The 23,851-nt window shown below is 42.4% G+C and overlaps 1 protein-coding gene across 2 annotated transcripts in view; it reads left to right on the top strand.

Annotated features, from left to right (window-relative positions):
• The window catches only part of sstr3a (somatostatin receptor 3a), a 46,898-nt gene that overhangs the window by 3,523 nt on the left and 19,524 nt on the right, over positions 1 to 23,851 (top strand). Inside the window, exons 2-3 of one of the 2 annotated variants that reach the window (XM_078951893.1) lie at positions 1,360 to 1,413; positions 1,675 to 1,847. The gene's annotated coding sequence lies outside the window, so the exon portion shown is untranslated. Of the gene's footprint in view, positions 1 to 1,359; positions 1,414 to 1,572; positions 1,848 to 23,851 lie in introns of both variants that reach the window. The other variant, XM_004071155.5, reaches the window with a different exon arrangement.

Genomic DNA, 23,851 nt, shown 5'->3' with positions numbered 1-23,851 from the left:
TGTGAATGAAAAGGGACGCCATCCAAACGTCACTACCAAATGTGAGTCCCTGATTGGTCAAAGTTCAACCTGGTTTAACTTTCACCGTGAATTCAATGGGCACGTTTTGTAAGGAAAGACAAAGAATGGTCTTAGAAACTTGCGTAGCTACGCGTAAACAGGATGCTAGGCTCCCACCGTCCACGTGCGGTGCATAAAAGAAGATGCCACACGTGGTTTCATGAGCATTCTGCTGGTGTGGTTTACACAGTAGACAAGCAGAGAGCAGCAGGGAGGGGCTTCTTCTTCTTTTGATTTTTTTTATTGTTTACCCGCGCTCGTCCGTCACTTACAGTCGGTAGAGGCTTGGTGCACAAAGTCCAAGCAGTGCAAATCTCATAAATCTTGCTCTAGGTTTTTTCTCTCACAGCTCTGTTAGCATATATGACTTGGTGTCATAAAATTCCGGCCGGACAGAAAAAGGCAAATATTAGTTTGTACTTTGCCATCATGTTTACAACGGTCGGTACTTCCATGATCGGAAATAGACGCGACCCACACGTCTCTATCAAATCTTAATCCCTAATTGGTCATAGTCCAGCAATAGATTCAAGAAGTCCAACCGGTTGAATGCCTGCTTTGTCCATAGAACCTGCGACCAGATCAAAAAATATATAAAGTCACAAGAATACGGAAGCACAAAATTCAGGTTGACATGGATTTACATATTCTTTTCACTTAAGGTGCGTTCTGACCGGCTGCGTCGACTCGCGTTCAAGTGGCCACCTTAATTAAAAAGTTTATGCAAACGCCCGCAGACCAGAGTATCAAGCTTCCACGTTTGGAAGGCGCGTGATCACATGTTGCTACGCAAGGTTTTAAGTCCGTCTCTATGTACAAATCGGGCGTTGAAAATTCAACCCGTGAAAAATGATCACACTGAATCACGGCAACACAGCGCTGTGACCAATCGGGGACTCGGATTCAATAGTGAAGTGTATGTATTGTAGCCTTCAAAACACGCAAGTACTGACCTTTGTAAACCTGATCACGAAGAAGAAATTTGTGCGCATACAGATTAATATTACGCCAAGATGAACATTTCTAGGACCATAGCTGTGAAAACAAAAAGCCTAAAGCTAGATTTGTGGGATTTGCACCGCTTTGACTTTTCACATCAAGTTTCATCAGTAGGCCTGAGACGAGTGCTAGTAAAGAAAAAAGAAGAAGACAGAGTTTAGTTTAGAATGTGGAAAAGCCCAAAACACCTATTTAGGCGCGTTTACATTGACTTTTCATTAAAGGTGCTGCTTGAGTTGCTGAGGGCGGAGTTAGTGTTGCTTTAAAAAACAGATTTTTCTGTTTGTTTGTATTTTTCAGAGTTGGATTTTACCACATCTTTCAGTGGCAGCCAAACAAAACACCATCTGGGAGGTGAGAAAATTCATGTTTTATTTCAAGTCTTTCCATCAGATGAGGGATCCAAGCATGGTGCTCTGCTCCCTGCATGGAGGGAAGGTCTATATTTATGTTCTGAGCTTTTAGGAGTTCCAACAGTAAAATTCCTCTCAATCTGCGGCTTTGGGCGCACAGGAGCCTCGGTGCTTCTATGGGAATGTAAAGCTGTGAGTCACTGATCTGTGCGCCGGGACGCTTCCCTCACGCACCAAAGCCTTCCCCTCACACCTCCTACAGCAGAGCTGTTACCTAGATACAAGCCGGATTCTGCTGTGATGCTGCGACGCTGAGAGCATCACTCACTCCGGCGGCAGACGGAGGGAGAGGCCGGGGGCGCAGGATGCGGAGAGCGGACGGAGCAGCTGCGTCTGCGGAGCCGCTTCACCCTTAAACCCTTCGGAACCACGCAGGTGAGGAGGAGGACTGTCCCTCTGGAAGCTGCGTTTGAATCTCCTGGTTTAGCTTCTTTTTTTACGCAGAATGAAGGAAAAGTTGCGGGGATGTTGAGGTTCCCATCCACGCAGGTTTGGAAACTTCTGAAGGCGCAGACTCGCAAGAAAAGTGTCGCAAATGAGCTAAATTTAGAAAATGGATCAAATGATTATTGTTTTTTTTAGAGTAAACTCTGTGAGAAGAATTAATTTAATTTAATATAAACTATTCTACAATCCTGCAATGGAGAGATAGAAATATGGACAACAGGTTTCCTGACGCGCAGCCAGACACTGAAAACAAACATTTTTCCTAAACATTTTCGTAAGTTTATTCGTTTCTATCATCCTTTTTTCTGCTGCTATTTTTCTTTTTGACAATTTCCTTGAAAAAAATATTTTAAATTGCGCGTTTTTTAGTCCTGTTTCTGCTCTGGGTTCCCAAAAGCTGGCTGATTGAAGTTGTCTCAGAAAATGACATTGCGCAGAAAAGAATATGGATATTCTAACATCAGAATTCATATTTTTTTTAATGCTGGAGCCCTAAATGTGTCAAGAGTTTTAGAAAGATGATCAACAGAATATCTAGAGCCTTTGAGCAGGAAAGCAAACGAAATGGTTTAAGTTTCTGAACACATGAGAAAATCTGTCTTCCATCATGTGCACGTGCATGTATTTCATTTAAATTCTTGTCGTTTGACAGGCTTAGCTTTGTGAAATGTTCTTAGAGAGAGATTGTCATTTTTGAAAAGCAGCCTGAAAAATGTGCACAGAAATAATCATGGGTTTGTCTTTGATATCTGTCCAGGTTTTACGTCCACCTGTTGGTTCTTATTGGTTCCAGCAGAACCTCTGAAATAGAAGCTGATTTCTAAACTGAAGGTGTTGCACATTTTTTTGAAGCATTCTGCCAGTTTACTGTTTGGAAGGATTTGCTGCTCTATATGGAAATTTACTTTAAAGCCTCGAGTTTGTCGTTATTTTCCTTTTTTTGAAGAGGGAGGAGCTAAAACTCTGCTGATTAATGTTTGTTGTCTTTTTTGCTCCTGTCGCCCCCTGCTGGCCACCAAAAATGATATTATTCTAGTTTTTATTTTCTTTCACAATTTAAAGTGTACGGAGCCCGTGTCCTGACATTAAGATATAAAAATATATCTTGTTCCCACAGATTAATATCTTGTTCCCACAGGTTATTATGTCGTTCGCACGAAATACTATTCTGTTCCCACAAGATACTATTCCGTTCCCACAAGATACTATTCCGTTCCCACAAGATACTATTGCGTTCCCTCAAAATACTCTGTGCTCTTTGATGTTTGCCGGCATTTGGGCAACTGGCTGGTCTGTTGTCAGACAGCTGATATTGTAGTTTAGGGTCGAATAGGAATAATAATATTCAGGACTTGTATTTTATTAACTTTAGCAGTCAGTTGCTTTACATTCGAAGGCTATTAGGCTACATGCTAACTGACTAGCCGATCATTGATCCTGTTATTAATTTACGTCATAGATTTACAGCAGATACCTTCACATTTCTGTCTGTGTGTGTCTTATTACATTGCATTGAAGACACGGAGGATGTTTAGAGAACAGATTTATTTATTTTAAAAAGCACAGAAGCATCCATCATATTCACGTTCACATCATCTTGTACGCCCTCTGGTCATCTTGCTGCAAAAGCCGCTCCCTGCCGCTACTTCCGTGTCTCTGTGAGCATTCAATAGGGGTAAAAATAAAAGCAAGAATGGTCGATCTGTTATTGTCTCGATGAAAATCTGAAAAATATCATATTAAGCTGGCTGCTTCGCCTAAGCACTTACCTTTAGCTTGTAGCATAACAACAATAGCAGTACGTCACGTTTCCCAGCATACTTTGCTGCCAATCATTGGCCAATCACCGTGTCCCTGTGACCAAGGTCTAACAACAAGACCAATGATTGGCAGCAAAGCATTCTGGGAAACGTGACGTAGTGCAATTGTTGTTATGCTACGAGCTAAAGGTAAGTGCTTTAGGCGAAGCAGCCAGCTTAATATGATATTTTTTAGATTTTCATCAAGAAAATTACAGATCGTCCATTCTTGCTTTTATTTTTACCCCTATTGAATGCTGACAGAGACACGGAAGTAGCGGCAGGAAACGGCTTTTGCAGCAAGATGACTGAGGGCGTACCAGATCATATCACCATGTGAATGAACGTGAATACGATGGATGCTTTTGTGCTTTTTGAAATAAATAAATCTGTTCTCTAAACATCCTCAGTGTCTTAAATGCAATGTAATGAGACACACACAGACAGAAATGTGAAGGTATCTGCTGTAAATCTATGACGTAAATTAATAACAGGATCAATGATCGGCTAGTCAGTTAGCATGTAGCCTAATAGCCTTCGAATGTAAAGCGACTGACTGCTAAAGTTAATAAAAGACAAGTCCTGAATATTATTATTCCTATTCGACCCTAAACTACAATATCAGCTGTCTGTCAACCGACCAGCCAGTTGCCCAAATGCCGGCATACATGATCAGAGAGCTCTGCGGCGGCGCTAGTAGTAGCCTAGCAGGAGCTATCGTATGACAAAGCAGCCTAGTTATCATAAATCTTTTGATATTTTTCTTATATTCATTGAGACGGTAATAAAGTGATCATTTTTGTTTTTCATGTTCCTTTTTGAACGAATATGGGTCACAGAGACACGGAAGTTACCGCTGAAAGCGGCTTAGTTTTGCCGGCGTACAGAGAGCATATCCGCGTGTATGACTTATGACGTGAATAATTACTGCATTCGAACGGATTAATTATTGCGTTCGAACGACATAATTATTGCGTTCGCACGAGTTAATCATTTCGAGGGAACGGAATAGTATTTTGAGGGAACGCAATAGTATCTTGTGGGAACGGAATAGTATTTCGTGCGAACGACATAATAACCTGTGGGAACAACATATTAATCTGTGGGAACAAGATATATTTTATATCTTAATGTCAGGACACGGGCTCAGTAAAAGTGGCAGTATAAGTGAGAGTAATTTACAAACTGTCCTCCTCGTGTAGTTAATTATATGTGGTCGGCGTTCCTCAGGGATCTTGACTGGAGTCTCTTTAGATCTCCATTTAAAGACTCCCTTTTAAGAATAGTTTACTGTGACTGTTTTACTGATAACATGCTGTTTTAATCCATGAAGCCTGACAAATTATTTGCCTCCTGATGTTGAGCTTGTTAAACTTGTGGTAGATTCCGGCACAATCAGATGCTCACGTGGCTTTGTTTCAGCCCTTTTGGGTCCGAAGGTTCCTCTGGATGTCTGTGGACCATGTCCACTTGTGGTTCAACATCTGAACAGGATGTTTTTAGTGAAGGGTTTTTGCATGGAAAGTGTTTTTAATCCTCCCTTGTGCCAGTCTAAGGGGTCCAGATGACCCGATCCTTACATTGTCGTGTTCTCCTTACCATGACAAAGGTGGATAAAGGTGGAAAGATTTCATGTAATCCATGGACACCAGTGAAGATCACAAATCAGTAAAGATAAAAGGTACAGCGCACTGTCTAGTGGGTCTAGATGACCCAACTCCCAATGGTAAAGTGCCTAGGATAGCATGAGGGTTGAATGCGATCTGTTTCTGTAGATGAGCCTGGGTTCAAACATGGCAGACAGCGGTGATGGAGAGACTCTGTGACCTCTACCGGTACATGAAAAAGGTTCCAGCCTTCTTCATCACAGCTGGATCTGAAGAGGGATATGGGTCCACTGATGAACTTGGTACATTAGTCAGAGTGAAGTTAAAGGTGAAAAAGCCACAGCTTCCTTCTTTGCATGTGACTCTGTTCTTAATTCTGAATAGTTCAACAGAATCGCTGAAGTTCACTCCTTGTTTTAAAGGGATCATGTGTAAACTGAGATACTAAAAAACAGGAGTAAACAACATTGAAAACAAGGAAATTGGGGGAAAAAGCTCCAATTTGTAAAAAAGAAGCACAAAAAAGTGACTTGTAGTTCCTAAAACAGCTGTTGATGCAGATTTTTTTTTTCAGTTTGCTGTGTGTGAACACAAACCAAATCGATCGGGGTGGGCCTTTTCTCTGCCTTCCTGATCAAGAGTCCTCAGGACTGTCCTCACTGCTCTCTGCAGAGATCTCTTCCTCTGAGTTTGGACGTCTCCCTCTGAGTAGCCGCCGTTACACGTGCAAAATATGTCTGATCGGATCAAAGGTCGTATTAGACTTTAACTGTTTGCACGGGCCCAGCAAAAGCTCTATCTGATTATAACAAACGTTTACATACGCCTCACTTTCGGTCGGAACAAATCGTCCGTAAATGCGCAGAACTCTCAAAAATACCAGAAACGGCCGTAGAAGTAGAAATATTGAGTTCCGTTGTAAACACACAAGCTGCAGCATAGAGTGAGAAGATCTTCTAAATGTGATTTTATTATTGTTATGATTATTATTAAGTGCATGCTCGCTATCCGTCCTTTTTTTCTTAGTTGAACGGAGCCAGAAGAAGGTTTAGGATTTGGCTAACACGTGCTAACAACAACATTTAGCAGTGGATGCAGTTACAATCCATGCAGTCAATGCCACAACCTGCATATGTGGGAATAACATCAGCCTTTATTTTGTCTGGACACGATAGGAAACATGAATTCACGTGAGGGTTTTCAGGGTTTTCTGCATTTCTGCTTTGAAAAGCCACTTCCGTCAGCTCACAAACCGTCCCAGAGCCGCTCCTCCGCTCGGAGACGCGGTTCTCCTGAGTCCTGCAGCTTGCTCTCGCAGAGCGGCCGGACGGACTGCGGTCTGAAGCCTCCTCTGGAGTGCACACCGTAACAAAGCACTCTCCTATGCCCGTAAACCAGAGCTACAAGTCCGGCTGCTCTGCTCAGAAACATGCTTCGCTCGGGTGGAACAGGAGAGCGGTTCTGTTTGCGCCCCAAAGCGTTCTTTGGAGCGCAACACCGTCTATGATGCAAAGCCAGTGCAGTAGTGACCCACAATGCACCACGATTGGATCAACAATCGGCACAACCCACCCATCTACATCGGAAATAAACATTTTTGTACTGATCAGGCGTTCATTCCGATCCCCTTTGTCCATGGAAATGCAGCTAGTGTCCGCCTCAGTGTGAGGAACAGCTGACATGATGGGATTCATTCAGTTCAGAGGAGAAAACCACATCTCCACCGCACAGCGTCTCTGGATCAGACAGAAGCTCCTTTTTTCTCTTTGTTTTTCGTAAACATTTGACATTTAGAGGAGCGAGCGGCAGACTGTGAGTAAGTTAACTGCAATGGACTCCCTCTTTCACGGTAAGTGATGCCATTATGTATCCTCCCTGCAGCAGGAGACGGTCCAGTCTAAACCACACAGTCTAGTCACAGGTTGGAGGTTAATCTGTGAAACCAGCATCTTTTAATGCTGAAAGTTTTTAGGTCATTTTCTCTGGGCTGAATTTGGTAAACCGTCGGAGGCCATCGTGCCTCACATGATCCAGGATGTAGAGGCTGGCAGTGAAGCAGGGGGGGTGGGTCTACTTCCTTGATCTCCTCTCCTCTGGATTCAAATCTTCTTCCATCTTCCTTCCGCTACAGACCCAGGGGAATTTATTTGCTACCAAAGGTTTAAGTTTCTCAGAAGAAAATATTTTTTTAAATAAAATAAAAGCCAACCTTTTGTGCCTCAGAAGAGAAAGGAATTGAACCCTTTTTTTGGAGGATAATAGCGCTACTCTTTATCTCTGTTTTTTCCTGAAACATTGATTATTCCTTGGATTTGAGGAGCTCGATCCCCCCAGAACCCCAATTCATCTTTTTAAAAATTCATTCAGAGGTGAACCTGCTGATGTTGCATCAGAGAACCCTAGTGCTCTCGAGCCTGAGGACATCCTGCTTCCAAATGTTCAAGAAGAGTTCAGAATTCATGGTTCCATGTTTGCATTGGCCAATAACTGCAGATGCAAACCATCACACTACCTCCACCGTGCTTAACGGTTGCTCTCATGTTCTTGTTGTATACTGATAGTTTTGGGCAGAAAATTCCACATCTGTTTTATTAGTCCAAACATATCCAGATGTTTGTTTTTTTAAAGAAAGATCTGTTCATTTTGCTCAGCGGGATCTTGATTTTCTTTCTCTCTGACGGTTGAATTTCGAGGAGCAATCCTGCCGCTTTGTCCACATTCTTTTTCTTTTTTGACCTCCTGGATGGAACTCTAGCAGTCTTCTCAGTCTGGGTCTCATTTTCTACTGAGTTCTGTAGATGACAGCCTGAGGATCCTTTTTTTTTATAATTCTGATGGCGTACATCACTTTGTCAAACTGCTTAGTAGATGGGATTTATTGCTCAAAGAAATAAAACAATGTGATTCATTCCCGTTCAGGTGCTGGAAGGTTTTCACTAAAAAAGCTGCTGGTCCATCATGATGCCTCCAGGTTCACGTTTGGACTGGATTTGGTTTGGAATTTGTTTATTTCTATCAAAACAACATAATACTATAAAAGAAAAACAATCAATGTATATCTATACGTAAACATATCAAACTTCATGATTTGATTCGAAAATTAAAAAGCATAAACATTTACAAGTTTATCCCCTTATACATGTAAACGTGTACAATAAAAAGAATGATTTGCAATTACATGTACAGTAAATTCATCTATTTTATCACAAAGATGAATTAATTTCTTTTAAAGCAGTGGAAGGAAGCAAGTTTATATAATCTCACGGCTGTTATTAACGTATTTAACAGTTCATACCTTAGAATAATAAGTATTTATTAAATCCATAAGTAATATCAAATAATGAAGATGAAGTTCTAATAGATTATGTTGCATCAAGTATCATAAAGTGGAGGGATTCTTCTCCCCCACAACCTTTATCAGTGATGAAAGTCAGGCAAGGAAAAAATCCCTGAACTTTTCTTTGAGCGATATGGCGGGCACAGAGCGAAATTTTGGAAAAATACGTGGTCTTAGATGCATTCTGGTGCATTCTGGCAGCTAGTTATTCACTTCTTTATCAAGAAACTAAGACTAATTGGAGCATCATGATTTGTCATTCAAACCCCTAGTTTGACTCTCCATTAAGGACTTGCTGGTCCTAAAAAAGAATTTGGAAAATTGCTCAAAGTAACACAATCCTACAATCTACGCTTTTCCTTAAAGCTGCAAAACATACAATTGCTAAAATATAGTAACATCAAAGCCCCAAATGGCAAAAAGAACACCAGTAACTATGATATTCTATGAAAATACCTCAGTTATTTATACATTATTTCTGCTTTAGAAATGACTGATGTACAACATCCACTTGCACTGTTTTCTCAAACTATAATTACATCAAAATATGGGATCTGCTTTAAACTATAATTCTATAACATAATACATCAATTCTTTAACACCAATACTAAGTAATCTGGGAAATATCAAAACAAACATACAAACTAAACTAAACATTGTAAACATTATTTTTTAAGGGAGTGCGGGTCCAAACCATCAAATACTTATAATTAATGTTAACTATACTGAACTAAATCATGGTAATTAGGAAATACAAATAAATTAGATAGAGAAATGTATTCAAAATAAAAACTGAAACTCAAAACTAAAATTGAAATTATTTCAAAATGTGGTTTTGAGATTATTTTACACAAAAAAGTATTTGACCTACACTACCTTAAAAATCTTTTTTTTTTCCAGCCAAGACCACTTCAATTTGTTTTTTATCGTCTTCTCACAACTGAGGTCGTGACCACGCTCAATAATGACGATGCCTGCCATTATTTTAACACAAATTTGATCGCAAACTCTTCAGATGTGTTTGTGAAAGTTTAGCGTGGGTCCGCCAGTTTTGGTCTCTAGGGAAGCAAGTCACGCTGACCACGTGGTGCAGACAGAGCCAATCAGACCCGTCGACGCATCCGAAAGCAACTAAAACGTCCCGTCATTGGTCAATTAGGCCGGGAAGACGAAAGATGGCCACGACCATAGAGGAAGCGATCTGCGGAGAAATATAGAAAATAAAGCTAAAATTAGCTGATTTCAGACCATTTTCTAATCCGGAAAGCGATTTGTCCGTAGAGATCAGGTCTTTATTTCCCGGAAAGTACGTTCGGTTTGCTCAAAAACCCGGATTTCCGGGAATTCCCGGAAGACTTTCATCACTGCTTTATCAAGTATTTGGTCATGACGATACGACAGTCATAGAAATTATATTTCTTCGACAAAAAAAGGAAACACACAAGCAAAAAAAAAAAAATCCTTTCTTAGTTTTCTCCTCCTTTTTTTAAAAAAAAATTTCTTTATTTTAATCAAAGTCAAATGACGTCGCCTGGCTGACAAACCAGGTTTGGATCCACCTAAATGGAAAAGCGCTAACTTTTCACAGAAATGAGAATCCTATCAAAGTTTTGCAGGACTGCGTGTTTGTGTTTAGTTTGTTTTCATAAACCATCTTACAGAACCGCCGCTCTTTGGGTTCATGCAGACTCGGTGTATCTGAACTGCAGGCCTCTGGTGATCTGCTGTTCAGCCTGTTGGCATCTTTGCTCGTTGTTCAAATTTACCGCTTGGGCTTTTGTGCACAAATTGGGTCGATTTTGAACCCTCGCCTGCAGAAAAACTCTACACAGCTCAATTTTCCTTTCAATCATTAAACTACGGCTTTCTAATCTTAATTTCAATCTAATTAACTTTCATAGACAGAAAGTCTGTAACTTTAAAGTTAAGGTGCACAGCGGGGGATACTTCTCATCATGTATTTTTTACGAACTGCAGTCCTGTTTTTTAAAGAGTTTGGATTTCCATCGCCTCATTAGAGCATTATTTGTGTGTCTGCTTTTGCCTCTTTGGTGCTTCACAGTGTTTGAACCGCGCTGTCTGTCATACATTCAGGTCTGTTTAGTTCTTTTTCCACATGAGGTTTTTTTAAATCAGAACTTTAAAAGTAAAAGATGATACTTGAGGCCCTTTCACAATTGTGACTTTTTTAGTTCTGACACACTTGGGTCTTTTCTAAATCTTAAGTATAATTAATTTACTATAATACTTTTATATATGTATTCTGTTCTGATATTTTATTGCTTGAATCAGTGTGTTGAATTTTCTTCTTAAGAGCAGAGGCATTTTAGATGTGTTTGTTTTTTTAGGTGGATTTTTTCTTTTTTTCCTTTTCTTTCTCTTTTTGAATCAAATAATCATCAAGGATGTGAGGAACCGGTGGTGAAGGTCCCAAATGAAAGGAGACCATGCAGGCTCAGTGGTGGAAATTCCAATGTTTGGAGCTGCAGTCACATGCACCCGTACACGGGTTGACCCAAATGGGTGATGTGGGCTTTTGGGTTGTCTGGGCTCGTGAAGGAGCGGCAGCATTTTAAGGGGGGCACAGGTGTGTTTTTTTTCACAATAACGGAACGTACCATTGTTCATGTGTGTGGTTAGTGCATCATTAAGTATTCATGAGGATGATGCATGCATAAGACGTATGGGTAATGCTGTCGTATGGTGTCCTTACACCTCACTTTACTCATTAGTAGGGTGGAAGTACTGGCTCCCTATTGATGACACACAAAAGCTGCACACACGAGCGTCCAAGTGATACACAAGTGCCCGTAGGATGTCCTCACAAACTACACTCTGATTGTGTACTTTAGTCATTTCTAACAGTCAGGCTGCAGCGAGGAGCGCGCTCGTGTCACGTGAACAGCACTAACGGGATTCCAACGCAGTCCACAGGATTTGGGGGGAAGAAAAATTTAAAAAAAATCTGTACGACCCGCCTGCGTCTCTCATACTTTACCCTGACTTACCCTTACTTATACCATGGTCTGGGTAAATACTTGATCCTGATTGGCTGCTGGGTGTGCATGAAATGCACAGGCCTAAAAAAGTAGTTCCGGTCACATAGCTTAAATGTTCTGTATCACAGCGCTGGTTTCTTCAAAAAAAACTTTCTGAACTTTCTCTCTGTACTGATGCTTTGTTTAACCCATCAACATATACATCGCTTACCTTTACCGCTGCAGTCGGGGTCCGTCCCCGCTCAGCTAGCTGAGTATAAGTGTGCATCATCAGAATGGAGGCACTTTGCGGAAGCGTCGGATGGTCAAGGCTTCCACGGCGTTGACTTCTTACACTGCAAACTTCGTCTGCCATTATCCCAAAACGTGTTCCCTTTGACCTGTGGCCCACAGCATGCCCGTAGAAAAATGTGCATGAACATTTTCCCTCTACGGGTTCACTGAGCCGTCTACCGCCCTGGTTTACCACCTGAGGTTTGACCATCGCCCCCCCAGACAGCCCATATCCGCCTGTAAGGACAGTTATGACTGAAGGTTATTAAATAAACTTAAAGCCGACAAAAACAGACGATGTGACCAGAGACCCAACTGACCTGTGGACAGCTGTGGAACATCATCAACCTTACCCTTGTGTGACTGACAGGTGACGACTCAAATCGGAACATGGCGAAAACTAAGGAATATAACTGACAGAACCTAAAGGCAAAACACTCACAGAAGAAATACAGGAATTCACTAAACCCAAACTGTGGTTTCTGGATTTTAAACGAATCTTCTGCTTTGGAACATTTACTCCAGCTTCCCCCCAAATGCATTGTTTTTGATCATTTCAGACAATATTCTATCACCAATAAGTAGATTTGTGGATATGTAGGTTTTAATTTGAGCCGTTGACCAATCAAAGCCGCTTAGTTGGCCACTGAGCTTTTTCACAAAAAGAGGAAAGATGCGATTAAAACCTAAAGAGCCTCCAAGGAAGGTGGAGTTTATGTTGTTTTTAACATGATGGATGACATACACAAAATGAATTAAGATTGAAGTCGTTTTTCTGAGTATTCCTGTATTTAAATGGTTATGAATCAGGAGCCAACAAAAAATTGATGCGAGTAAAGCAAACCTGAACCCCGAAACCTGAAAACTAAAAACATAAGTTGTGTCTGAAGCAGCAGCAGCACAAAACAGAGGCCAAAAAGCCCAACTCATCAACTAACGGAACACAGAACCTCCGAAACAAAAAGGAGCAAAAACCAGAAGAATTTGAAAGGAAAATAGACTTTTTAGAGTCACAGGATAAAAACTAAATGGACACTAAAATTAGTCAACACATCAGTGCATTCTGCAATATTTAATCATTTTAATTCTCTGAAAGATTTTGAGGATCTTTTTTCTGTCTCAAATTGGCCCTTTTCTCAGGTGCTGGATCAGCCAGTAAAAGGTCAGAGCTTAGGAGTGAAGGCCGAATCGCATGCAGCCTTGTTTTCTGGGTTTATTAAGAAGGTCTGACTCACTGAGCCCCCCGGAGAAAGCTTGCTCTAAGCCTGAGAGTGGCGACCACAGCTGCTCCCTCAGGTCAACAGACTCCCCGCTGACTCCAGGTAGAAAGGCGATCCTCCAAATCAGTTTCAGACATATGGATGAACGTGCAGAAGCACAAGCTCCCCGTTTATCCAGGAGCTGCTGTTTCTTAATAGTAGCAAAGCTGCGGAGTCCAAGAACCGGTGACCTGCAGCACTGAAACCCACGCAAGACAGCAAAAGTCTGCGTTCAACTCCTTCACGTGATGACAGCCTCCTCCCACGCAGGCGTGAAGTCTGTGTTCCCACGTGCACGCCTGCAGGAGAATGCACGTTTGTGTGGCAGCAGCTGAAGTTTGATCCTGACTTATGTCTTCATCAGATGAACAGAATTCTGGAGCTTGACGTTATGGTGAGCAGATTCGTGGTTTTAGGGGCTGTTGACAACATTTCTTAATTAATCTGTGAGTTTAACTTTTATTTAAAAACTTAACTAGTTTCATTATGTTAAATAAAAATTGTAAACACCCATTTAAATACAGAAAAAAATAGATTTTTCAGTACAGTACGATGAGCCAGATGTGGTAAACCCAAATAAGATTAAGCACAAATAGTCAGTTTGACTATGTAAAGAAAAACATGTTTGGAAATAATTTTGAACGCGGAATAAATGTATGAAATGGGTCTTTCATTAATTGCAATTTAAAAAAAAGAAGATTTTACTTTGTTGTTTTCTGCTGCTGCGTTTTGTAAACTCCTGCTGGAGTTCTGCTGAACAGAACCTGGTCTGCGGTGGTGATTCTGTGAGCAAAGTTTATGTCTCGGCTGAAAAAAGTTCAAATAATCTCCTGGATGTTCCACGTTCTCAATCCACTGCATGAAATGACGATTTATCGTATTTCGGGCAGATACTCGCTGCAGTGTTTTTTCAGGTAAATACCCTAGGGCGGTTCAGTTAATTAACTCACCTGCTCAGCGTCCTATTTAAGCCAGGTGCGCAGTTGTTCATTCTTCTTACCTTCAGCGCTCATTCTTCGCCGGTCTCCGAGCCCGCGGGTCTCCTTCTCTTTCGGCGTCTTGCCGTGTTCCCCCGTCCTTGGGAAGGATGATCCCCATCTTTCTGATGTGGGGTTTTGGTTTCGCCGCGTCTACTCTCCTTAATTTCTCCTCCGATCCGCGGGCGGCTGACGATCCGCGGGCGGCTGACGATCCGCGGGCGGCTGCCGGCGCACAGCGCGTTCGTTTCGCCGCGGTCGCGTGCATCTGCTGGGGGTGTGCTTTCCGCAATGTTCGGGATGTCCGTGCCCCCCGATCAGGAGTAGTCGGGTCTTCTCGTCTGCCGTGGTCGCCCCAATTATCCACGGTGAGCGTCACGCGGTACTTTTCCCATATAGTTTTCTATGGCTGCGTCTCACTTCCTGTTTACTTCGGTGACGTCACGCCCCTAAGGACCCTGGGAATTGTAGTTTTTTTTTCTTTTCTCCGGGTCCTTCATGATGCACTTCTGATTCTTTTTCTGCTGCGTAGTTCTGCGTCGTCCGGTTGTTTTATTTTATTTATTTTTTTTCAGGGGTTGTGGGGTCCTTTCTGTGGTTGTGAAGGCTGGCAGGCCTCGTTTGGACAGGTTTCTCATGCTGGCTGAATTTATCGTGGCTTTTAGCATTTGTTTTCTATTGCTGTTTTGTTCTTTGGGAGCTGTGTGTAAATCTTGATTGTCTTTAATTTGATGCTGGCTTTATTATTATGGCGGTTCTTCTGTTTGCTTTCTTCGTTGTTGTAGCTGCTGGTTAGTTGGAATGTGAATCAGTGTCTCTTGGACCCGTCTCTGCTCTATGGACATTTTCCCTTATGATTGGTCTCTCTTATGCAGCGTCTATGGCTCATTTTATTCACTCTGCGATCCTCATTCATTGCCCCCGCACGTTCTGCTCCACCTGTTTTTCCCCGCTCTGTGTACCCCAGTGGGTCATGCCCTGGCTTCAGGGACTTGCGTCGGCCGCATTAGTGAGTGTGTCAGTCTCGTCGCGGCCTCGTTTTCTCGGCTGGACAGTTAATTTGTTATTCTCTCTCTAGTTTGGTTGGAGGTTTGTGGGGGCTATGTGATGGATTCTTCCGGGGCATCGTTTTCAAGCTGCCACTAAGGGTGGCCCCTAGGAAGTGTTCAGGTTGATGTGACTTGATCTGGACCTGCTAGCGCCTCGCAGTTAATCTTCTGGGCGTCAGTGGCCTGGTTCCCCATGCGCCTTCAGGATTGGTATATATTTTCTTCAGCTCCCCATGCTGTCTCCACGAATTTCCTCCGAACGCGATGTAAGGCTGAGGATGACTGTCACTGATGGTCTCACTGTTCTGCCTCTATGCCTCTCAGTGGCGTCTCTTGGCCTTCAGTTGGCGCTCGAGGTGTTTGTCGGTTTACCTTTCCGTTGTCGTGGCAGTCCTCATAAAATCGACTTTATCGCCCTGTACTGGATATTTGTAGGCGATGGGTGCCCTTCATTTTGCATGTTATTGATTATTTCTTGGTGGCCAACTTTACTCTGTATCCCTGGTCTTTTGAATCTCTGTGAAAAAACTTTATTTCAAAATTGGGTTTCCACGTTATCTATAATGTATGGTCCTCCACCCGTCCGGATTTATTTTTCTTCTGTAGATTTGGGTGGTTCATTGATGCTTGTCTCTCCCCATTATGTCATCTCTAGCTTGTGCAGCATGTCGTTTCTTCGAATTTTGGTTGGATATGATTCGTCAATGATTGGGCCACCTGACGTTTGCTGTAGCTTTGGTCCTATGGTCATCCGTTCATTTTGTGTTCTTGTTCTGGGTAGTTCGATCCTGGGCCACGTGTTCCTGTTCTGGATTTTCGTGTTTTGCGTTTGATCTTTCCCTCTCTATGCCTGAAGTGGTTTTGTGATACCTGTTGTGTCTTCAGGCTCCCTCCACTTGTTCTCCTGAGTCTGCGCCTTCTGGTTTGGGGGAAAAGGATTTAAGAAGAGTGGTTTGTGTTTGTCCGGCCGCCGGAATCTACAGCTCTGTTGGTTTTTAAGGGTTGTCCGGTTATTAAATCCTTGGAGATTATATTAAAGCTGATTCAATATTGAATGATAGTATTGTCATCGGTTGACTTGGTTAATGTTTAAATAACACCTTGAGCAACTTCTACCCTGACCGTAGGAAATATATCACTTGCGCTCTCAAGCTTAGTTCAAGAGTTAAATCTTGTGTCCACAAGTCAGTCTTCCATCTGCCTTGTTTAAGCAGATGACACTCTGCTAGATGCATCCCCATTTAGAGGCTTGTTATACTCCGCCTCTAAATGCTTAAGGTTCAGTCTAGCAAAAAATACTATCAAAACCTATGATCCCTCATGGCTCTCAAGTTCTCTTTTGCAGTATCCAGACGCCATTGGCTAATTAAAAAATTTGAGAATCACTAATATCAAATCAAAGCATCAAATCCAGCCGAGCTGTAATCCTTTGCTACGTGGGATGTTGACCTTCCTCATCTACAAATCTCCTTGGCTACTCTTCCCATCACCTGCTCCTTGATGGCCTCCTGAAGGTGCGTCCCTCTGAAACTGTCAAAGGTTACTTTTCTCATCATTGGAGTATATAAAAATTGGTGTTAAGATTTCGTGCAGGTTATATATTTCACTATCATTTCACTGTTGGAATTTGTGATTATGGGGGTTTCTAGGGTGCGATAAATCCACAATGGGTCTTTACCTTTACTATCTACTAAATTTCACTTTCTCAGATTTGTTGTTTCTTTTTAAAAGCACTGTTATTTAATTTATCTCAATCATTTTTGAAACTGATCAGTTTCTGGGTTATTTATATATTCTTGTCAAGACTAATACTGCTTTGTTTTTATCTATGCATCGCATCCTGAGCCTGCGAACCCCTACGCCCCGATCAGCTTCTCCGTTTCCAGGAAATGATGTCACCCATGCATTCCTTGATCTGGTGCTGCAACGATGACTGCTCGACGTACCTATTGCTGCACTGAAAGTGACGGGGCGTTGGACCTCCTCTGCATTCCAATGACACTTCTGACTGAATTAATTAATCAATGTCAACCGCAGAATGAATGTAAATTCTTCGATTATAGATGTTAAAAGAAAATTATAGCCAGGTGGAAGCCTCAAAAAATTTAGGTTGCTCTAAGTTGTATCATAGTTTGCGCGGTGCTCGGATCTGGTTCTTAAGCTCATTTGTTTGTAGTATGCCAATGAAGCATAGTAAATATGGGCGTTGAACTCGTTCTTAATATTGGGATGGAACCTCATTTATATGGATGTTCCTTGAGCGCTTATAATTGGTATGCCAAATGGAGAAAATTATGGCTATTAAGCTCGTTCGTGGTACTGTCGTTGGGAGCTTCGAAATAACGGATGTTACTTAAGCGCGTGTATATATAGTTGCCAAAATGGTAGAGTTTATGGTCATCAAACTTGTTCTTAGTTTAATAGAAGTTTGAATAATGGCTGTTAAGCATGTCATACGCCATCGGAAGCTTTGGATTGGATGTTAAGTTAGTGTATCATACGGGTTGTTTGGCGGTTTAAATTATAGTTTAGCACAGCGTTTTGCGGAAGTGAGCTTACGTTCTAAGATCAGTTTATGTTGGCTCCCCTTTTATTTCTTTCCCTCTCTCTTTCAGATAGTATGTTCCTCTAGTGGTTTCCACGAACAGGAGCGACCCTACGGTCAATGGTGCCGGGTCACACATAGCAGATCCACTAGATAGCATGTCCCCTTCGTGGCGCTGTACTCGAACGGGGGCGGCCCAACGGTCAATGGTGCCGGGTCACACATAGCAGATCCACTAGATAGCATGTCCCCTTCGTGGCGCTGTACTCGAACGGGGGCGGCCCAACGGTCAATGGTGCCGGGTCACACATAGCAAATCCACTAGATAGCATGTTCCCTTCGTGGCGCTGTACTCGAATGGGGGCGGCCCAACGGTCAATGGTGCCGGGTCACACATAGTAGATCCACTAGTTAGCATGTTCCCTTCGTGGCGCTGTACTCGAATGGGGGCGGCCCAAACGGTCAATGGTGCCGGGTCACACATAGCAGATCCACTAGATAGCATGTTCCCTTCGTGGCGCTGTACTCGAACGGGGGCGGCCCAAACGGTCAATGGTGCCGGGTCACACATAGCAGATCCACTAGATAGCATGTTCCCTTCGTGGCGCTGTACTCGAACGGGGGCGGCCCAAACGGTCAATGGTGCCGGGTCACACATAGCAGTCATACTGGGAAATGAAATGAAAATGGAATGCTGCCGAAAACACACCCCATTTTATTACACACTGATTTTACATTCACATTTTCTCTTCTTCTGGATGATTTTAGTGTTGGGGGTTTTGTTACCCGAAAGTTTTATGGAATTTTATGGAAGTTTTATGGAATTGAACGGAGCCTTATGCCAAACGGAAATATGTGAATGCCAACTTAAAGAATGTGGAAAAATGTCAAATATTTCTTACTGCAAGAGTTGTCTGACTGAAATGACGATTTATCGTATTTCGGGCAGATACTCGCTGCAGTGTTTTTTCAGGTAAATACCCTAGGGCGGTTCAGTTAATTAACTCACCTGCTCAGCGTCCTATTTAAGCCAGGTGCGCAGTTGTTCATTCTTCTTACCTTCAGCGCTCATTCTTCGCCCCACCCTCCTCCCCGGCTTCCACCTGTGGGCTCCGTAAAGGGGGGTTTTGTTACCCGAAAGTTTTATGGAATTTTATGGAAGTTTTATGGAATTGAACGGAGCCTTATGCCAAACGGAAATATGTGAATGCCAACTTAAAGAATGTGGAAAAATGTCAAATAAATATTTCTTACTGCAAGAGTTGTCTGACTGAAATAAGGACGGACGGACGGACGGATGGAGGGATGGATAACTTGATTGATTGATTAAAGGGCCTGATTTTCTTAAGTCTTTAAGAGTAAACTATATCCATATATGTGATAAGTTATTACCTTTGGTGCACTAAATAACAATTTTTAAATCAAATATGAAATATTTTTAGAGAGTAGAGTGGGGTTGTTTTAGTGAGGAAATAACATTAAAATACACTTAAAAGCTCAAAAAATTGTTTTATCATGATGAAGGCGCGTACACGTTTCATTTTTTATACATCATTATTCGATAATAAAATAAATGTTAACATACAATAAACGTTTTCAATGTTATAAACCTTTTCAGAGGTTATTACTGTTATTAACAGTGGGGGATCATTGCTGCATGGTTGGACGGATCCCAAGGCCGTTACAGATCAGGCCGCGACACCAATCATTACTCACCGATATCGTCTGACCCCAACATGGCGACGTCTTTAATTAAAAAGAAAAAACGTAGTTTGGTTGTAGCTGGAAGTAAAACCATTTTCTTTGGATGGCGTCACACTCACTCGGCCCACTTCTCAGGTACAGACGATGCTTGGACCTGCAGGCTCAGTTTGGGGCCGTCTTCATCACGGCGCCTTTAGTTCAGCGGCATCAGGAGACGTTCCCACAGCCGGCTGCCCTGTAATCAGCTGGGTAAACAGTCAACAAAAGACCAGAACCAGAATTAAGTCCCTTTTGGTCTAAATTACATTTTCATGAGAATGAAGGAGGACAGACGTTACATCCGTATGTTAACGATTAAATCTGTTGAAAACCGGCTTTTGTTTGGTTTTCTTTTGTGTAAGAGTTACTTTTTTTTTTTCACTTGAACAGATTTCAATTTTCAACTTAAGAAAGGATCCCCAAACGTAACGCTTTTTGCTGATAAGATTCGTCGGTTGGAGGAAACATTCTTTCGGCCTTTAGAAATCAAGCTTTTTTTGTTTCTTCACCTTTTCTCTGTGAGGAACAATGTCCTCTGGGTTTTTTCTGAGAAAAGACGTCCTCCTCACTATTGTGTTGTAATTTCATCCAGTTCTTCCTGAATGAAAATTGGTTTTTATTAGGTTTCTTTTGCCTCGCAGGCTTCATAATCCTTCATTTTTTTTTTCAAGGAATAGATGATTATTATTCAAAAATGTGTGCCTGTCTGTGTGTGGTCCAGCAGCCCCAAAGCTTCCTAACGTTGTGACGTAGTTTCACAAGTTTTGAGGACTGGAAAGAGTTTGTTGTTGGCCGTGTTGGCATGAAAAATGTATTTTTGGACAAGGATCCAACAGGCCATGAACACAGAGGTGGATGTAGCTGAGCAGACCGGAGGTTGGGAGGAATACCTGCAGATGTTGATGCAATATTAATCCATCGGTGTCCAACAAGAAGAAGAACTGCAGGAAGGTCATAACCTACACAGATATTTCTCTCCAGACTTGATTTTCACTGCTGCATTGGTGCGCTTATTAAAATCTGTTTTCTCTGTCGTAAATATGTCATAGAAGGTCTCCATACTGTTAATAGCTGAAATCTATCAGAATTAGTGATGGTTAACGAATAAATGTGGTTAACTATCTGTGTAAAAATGATGTTAAAGCATTTAAGAACAAAATGATCTGTGTTTTGAAGACACACTGAGGTAAATTGTGTTTTTGGTGGCATTTTTTTGATGATGGAGGACATATATAAAGAAAAATATGATTCAAATTCCATTTCTGAGTATTTGAATCGTGAATTAGCAGCAGACGGCAAAATGCTAAAATCATAACGAAAAGACGACTAAATAGATCAGAAGATGATCAGAATAGGAATTGAAGGATCTAAAACCAAACACGATAGTCATTTGTGAGGAAGCTTATATCATACGTGGACATATTTTAACCTTTATTGTTGCAGAGATTTGGAAGGATGTCAGAAAGCGCGGTAAAGGTCAGGCCGCCGCTCAGGGCGCTGCTCATCCTATTTTGAGATCGGGGAGCAGAAGCCGTTGGAGTGTCAGGTTGGTGTTGGAGTGCATGCGGTCTTTGCAAACTGCAGTCACGAGAGCTGCACTTTGAAGCATGGAGGGGGGGGGGGGGGGTCTATCTGACAGGAGAATGGAGAAGTCTGCTGCAGAAGGCAGACGCTTTCGTGCCGTCAGGGTTCGAGTGACTGTTTAACAAGATTCTTCACCCCTGAAGAGGATAGAAATCCAGCAGTTTGGCGTCAACACGTCGAAGACGGGAGGTTTCTCTTTTGAGAGGGCTGACATTGAGATGCTGCCGGGTGATTGGTTGGTTTAAAGCTGACAGCTCAGCTTCTTTACAGAAGTCGGTTCTGTTTTAAGTAGAAGCAAACATGAACGATTTCTCTGTAAAACTGCTCCGTTCCTCTGCAGGCAGGAGTCCCGTTGGGCCCTGATTTCAGTCAGAAATCATAAATCTTATGTTATCTGGAGGGAGCTCAGGCTGCTGAGGAGCAGCGTCTCTTTGACTTCATGTTCTCAGTCTGCTGAGCCTATCTGCTGCCAGGGAAACAAAACTTTGTTGGATCTGGATTTAATAGATGCTGCTGTCGCAATCCTTTGTGGACTTTGGAGAGAACCGTCTTTTCAGATTTTTCTCCAACATCTCCTCAACTCGCCCCTGACCTGCAGCCGTCGTCAACGCTGGCGTTTCAAAGCTGCGTATTTGAATTCACAGGGTTTGGAGGGACGAGTGAAACCACAATGGACATTTCTGTATGAAGACGCATGAGATGGCCTTGTGGTTTGTGTTACTTTTGTTAGCTTTTCTTCAGTCTACGTCACAGAAATTGTGTGTCTACTCTTTAAGTCAAAGGCAGCAGCGTGAAGACTCCAAGGCGACTAATGAGTGGAGGAATAAACGCAGCTTTGTGTGATCTTTGCAGAGCTTTGAGTAAAAATAAAAAAATCAGATTTAAGTGGTTTATTCTGTTTTCACAGTGAAGAAATAATCAGAGTGAACAGAGAAAAAGTCTTTATGTTTTGAGTAAATTCAGGAATCAGGTCATCCATTTACAGTGATGCAGGAATGACACTGACCCCCCCCCAATAAGTGTTGTCTTCATTCAAATTTTAACGGAAAGGTTTAAAAAAAAAAATTCGTTTGAAATGTTTATTTTAGCTCTGCGACTGCCTTCGCCCACGAGTGGCTAAGATAGGCTCCAGCAGCCCCGTGACCCCGAAAGGGATAAAACGGCAGAAGATGGATGAATGAATGAATGTCTGTTTTAAAACAAATAAACTCATACAGTGGGGCAAAAAGTATTCAGTCAGCCACCAACTGTGCAAGTTCTCCCACCTGAAAAGGTAAGAGAGGCCTGTAATTTTCATCATAGGTAAACCTCAACTATCAGAGATAAAAAAAACACTTTGTCTGATTTTTAAAGAATTTATTTGTAAATTATGGTGGAAAAAAGTATTTGTTCAATAACAAAAGTTCATGTCAATACTTTGTTGGCAATGTCAGCATTCAAACGTTTTCTGTAAGTCTTCACAAGGTTTCCACTAAATGTTGCTGGTAGTTTGGCCCATTCCTCCATGCAGATCTCCTCTAGAGCAGTGATGTTTTGGGGCTGTCGCTGGGTAACATGGACCTTCAACTCCGTCCAGAGATTTTCTATTGGGTTGAGATCTGGAGACTCTGGCTTGGAATGCTTCTTAAGAAGCCCAGCTTAATTTTTTTAATATACTACAAAGCGCACCCAATTATAAGCCGCACCCACCCATTTTCATGTATTTAACTACTTTTAAACATATACAAGCCGCGTCAGAGTACAAGCCGCATGTAGTAGGCAACACGGTGAACCTGAAAAGTCACGTCCTGACTCCCAGAGTAAGTGTGATGCATTAGCACACTGTGGGAGGAATCAGCCTTGCCTCAGGCTCATACATGTGACTATACCCACATCTGCCAAACAGCATGGACCTCTATTCTGTTCACAAGTTCCTCAGTTATGGTTTTTTTATTTTATTTTATTTTTTTTTACTTATTGACAATCTAGGTATCATACATAAAATTACAGACAGTAACCATATAATCGACATTACACCCCTCAGTTATGATGAGGAAATTTACATCCGCGATTCCCCATTTCCCATGAGTCTTAGGGGCTAAAGGTGGGGCCAACGCCCAGCTCGCCACACTGTTGTACATGTTTAAGAATGAGCAAGTATCAGCAGTGCATGGAGGGGTGAACGGGAACAGCTCTCCTTCCGCTTGTGTCGCGGCAGCGTTAACAGGCCTGGTTAAAAAAACACACCGGTAAAATAAAGCAGCGGCGACTAAAAAGCGCGCCTCAGCGCAATACCAGCGCCTCAGCGCGGCGCGTGCCCCGCGCGCTCCCCTTCCTATCTTCTCCGACACCTATGGCCAGGGCGGCTCCAGGGAGGAGCAAATCGTGGCTGTGCAGAGCAATCGGACTTAATACTGTAAGTTTTGTGGATGAGGGGCGGATGCGTTGTAACCTGTGGGAGCCATCAGACTGCCATCGGCCCCGCAGCTCTATGTGATGAGCAGCAGGACATGTCTCCAGCTCACACAGAGGCTGTGAGCTTTTCAATGCAAAATTCCGCTCAGTTCTTAGAAACCGTTAAAACGATCACGTCGATTTGTGTTTCCAGTCGTGTCCCGACAAAATAAAGGCTGATGTTATTCCCACATGCGCTGTTCTCTCCGTCACGCAGCTGACCGGCTTTTCCAAACCCGTTGGTGATGGGGGATTTTTTCACGCTGCTTTTAACGATTGCTTTTAACTTGAAAGCTGCATCATACTGTAATGGCGATCACGTGCACG

The sequence above is a fragment of the Oryzias latipes genome, chromosome 8, assembly GCF_053564925.1.
Source record: "Oryzias latipes strain Hd-rR chromosome 8, Olatipes_Hd-rR_3.1".
Classification (NCBI taxonomy): domain Eukaryota; kingdom Metazoa; phylum Chordata; class Actinopteri; order Beloniformes; family Adrianichthyidae; genus Oryzias; species Oryzias latipes.
The sequence above is the reverse complement of the archived record's forward strand: the minus strand, read 5'-3'. Positions and strand labels throughout refer to the sequence as shown.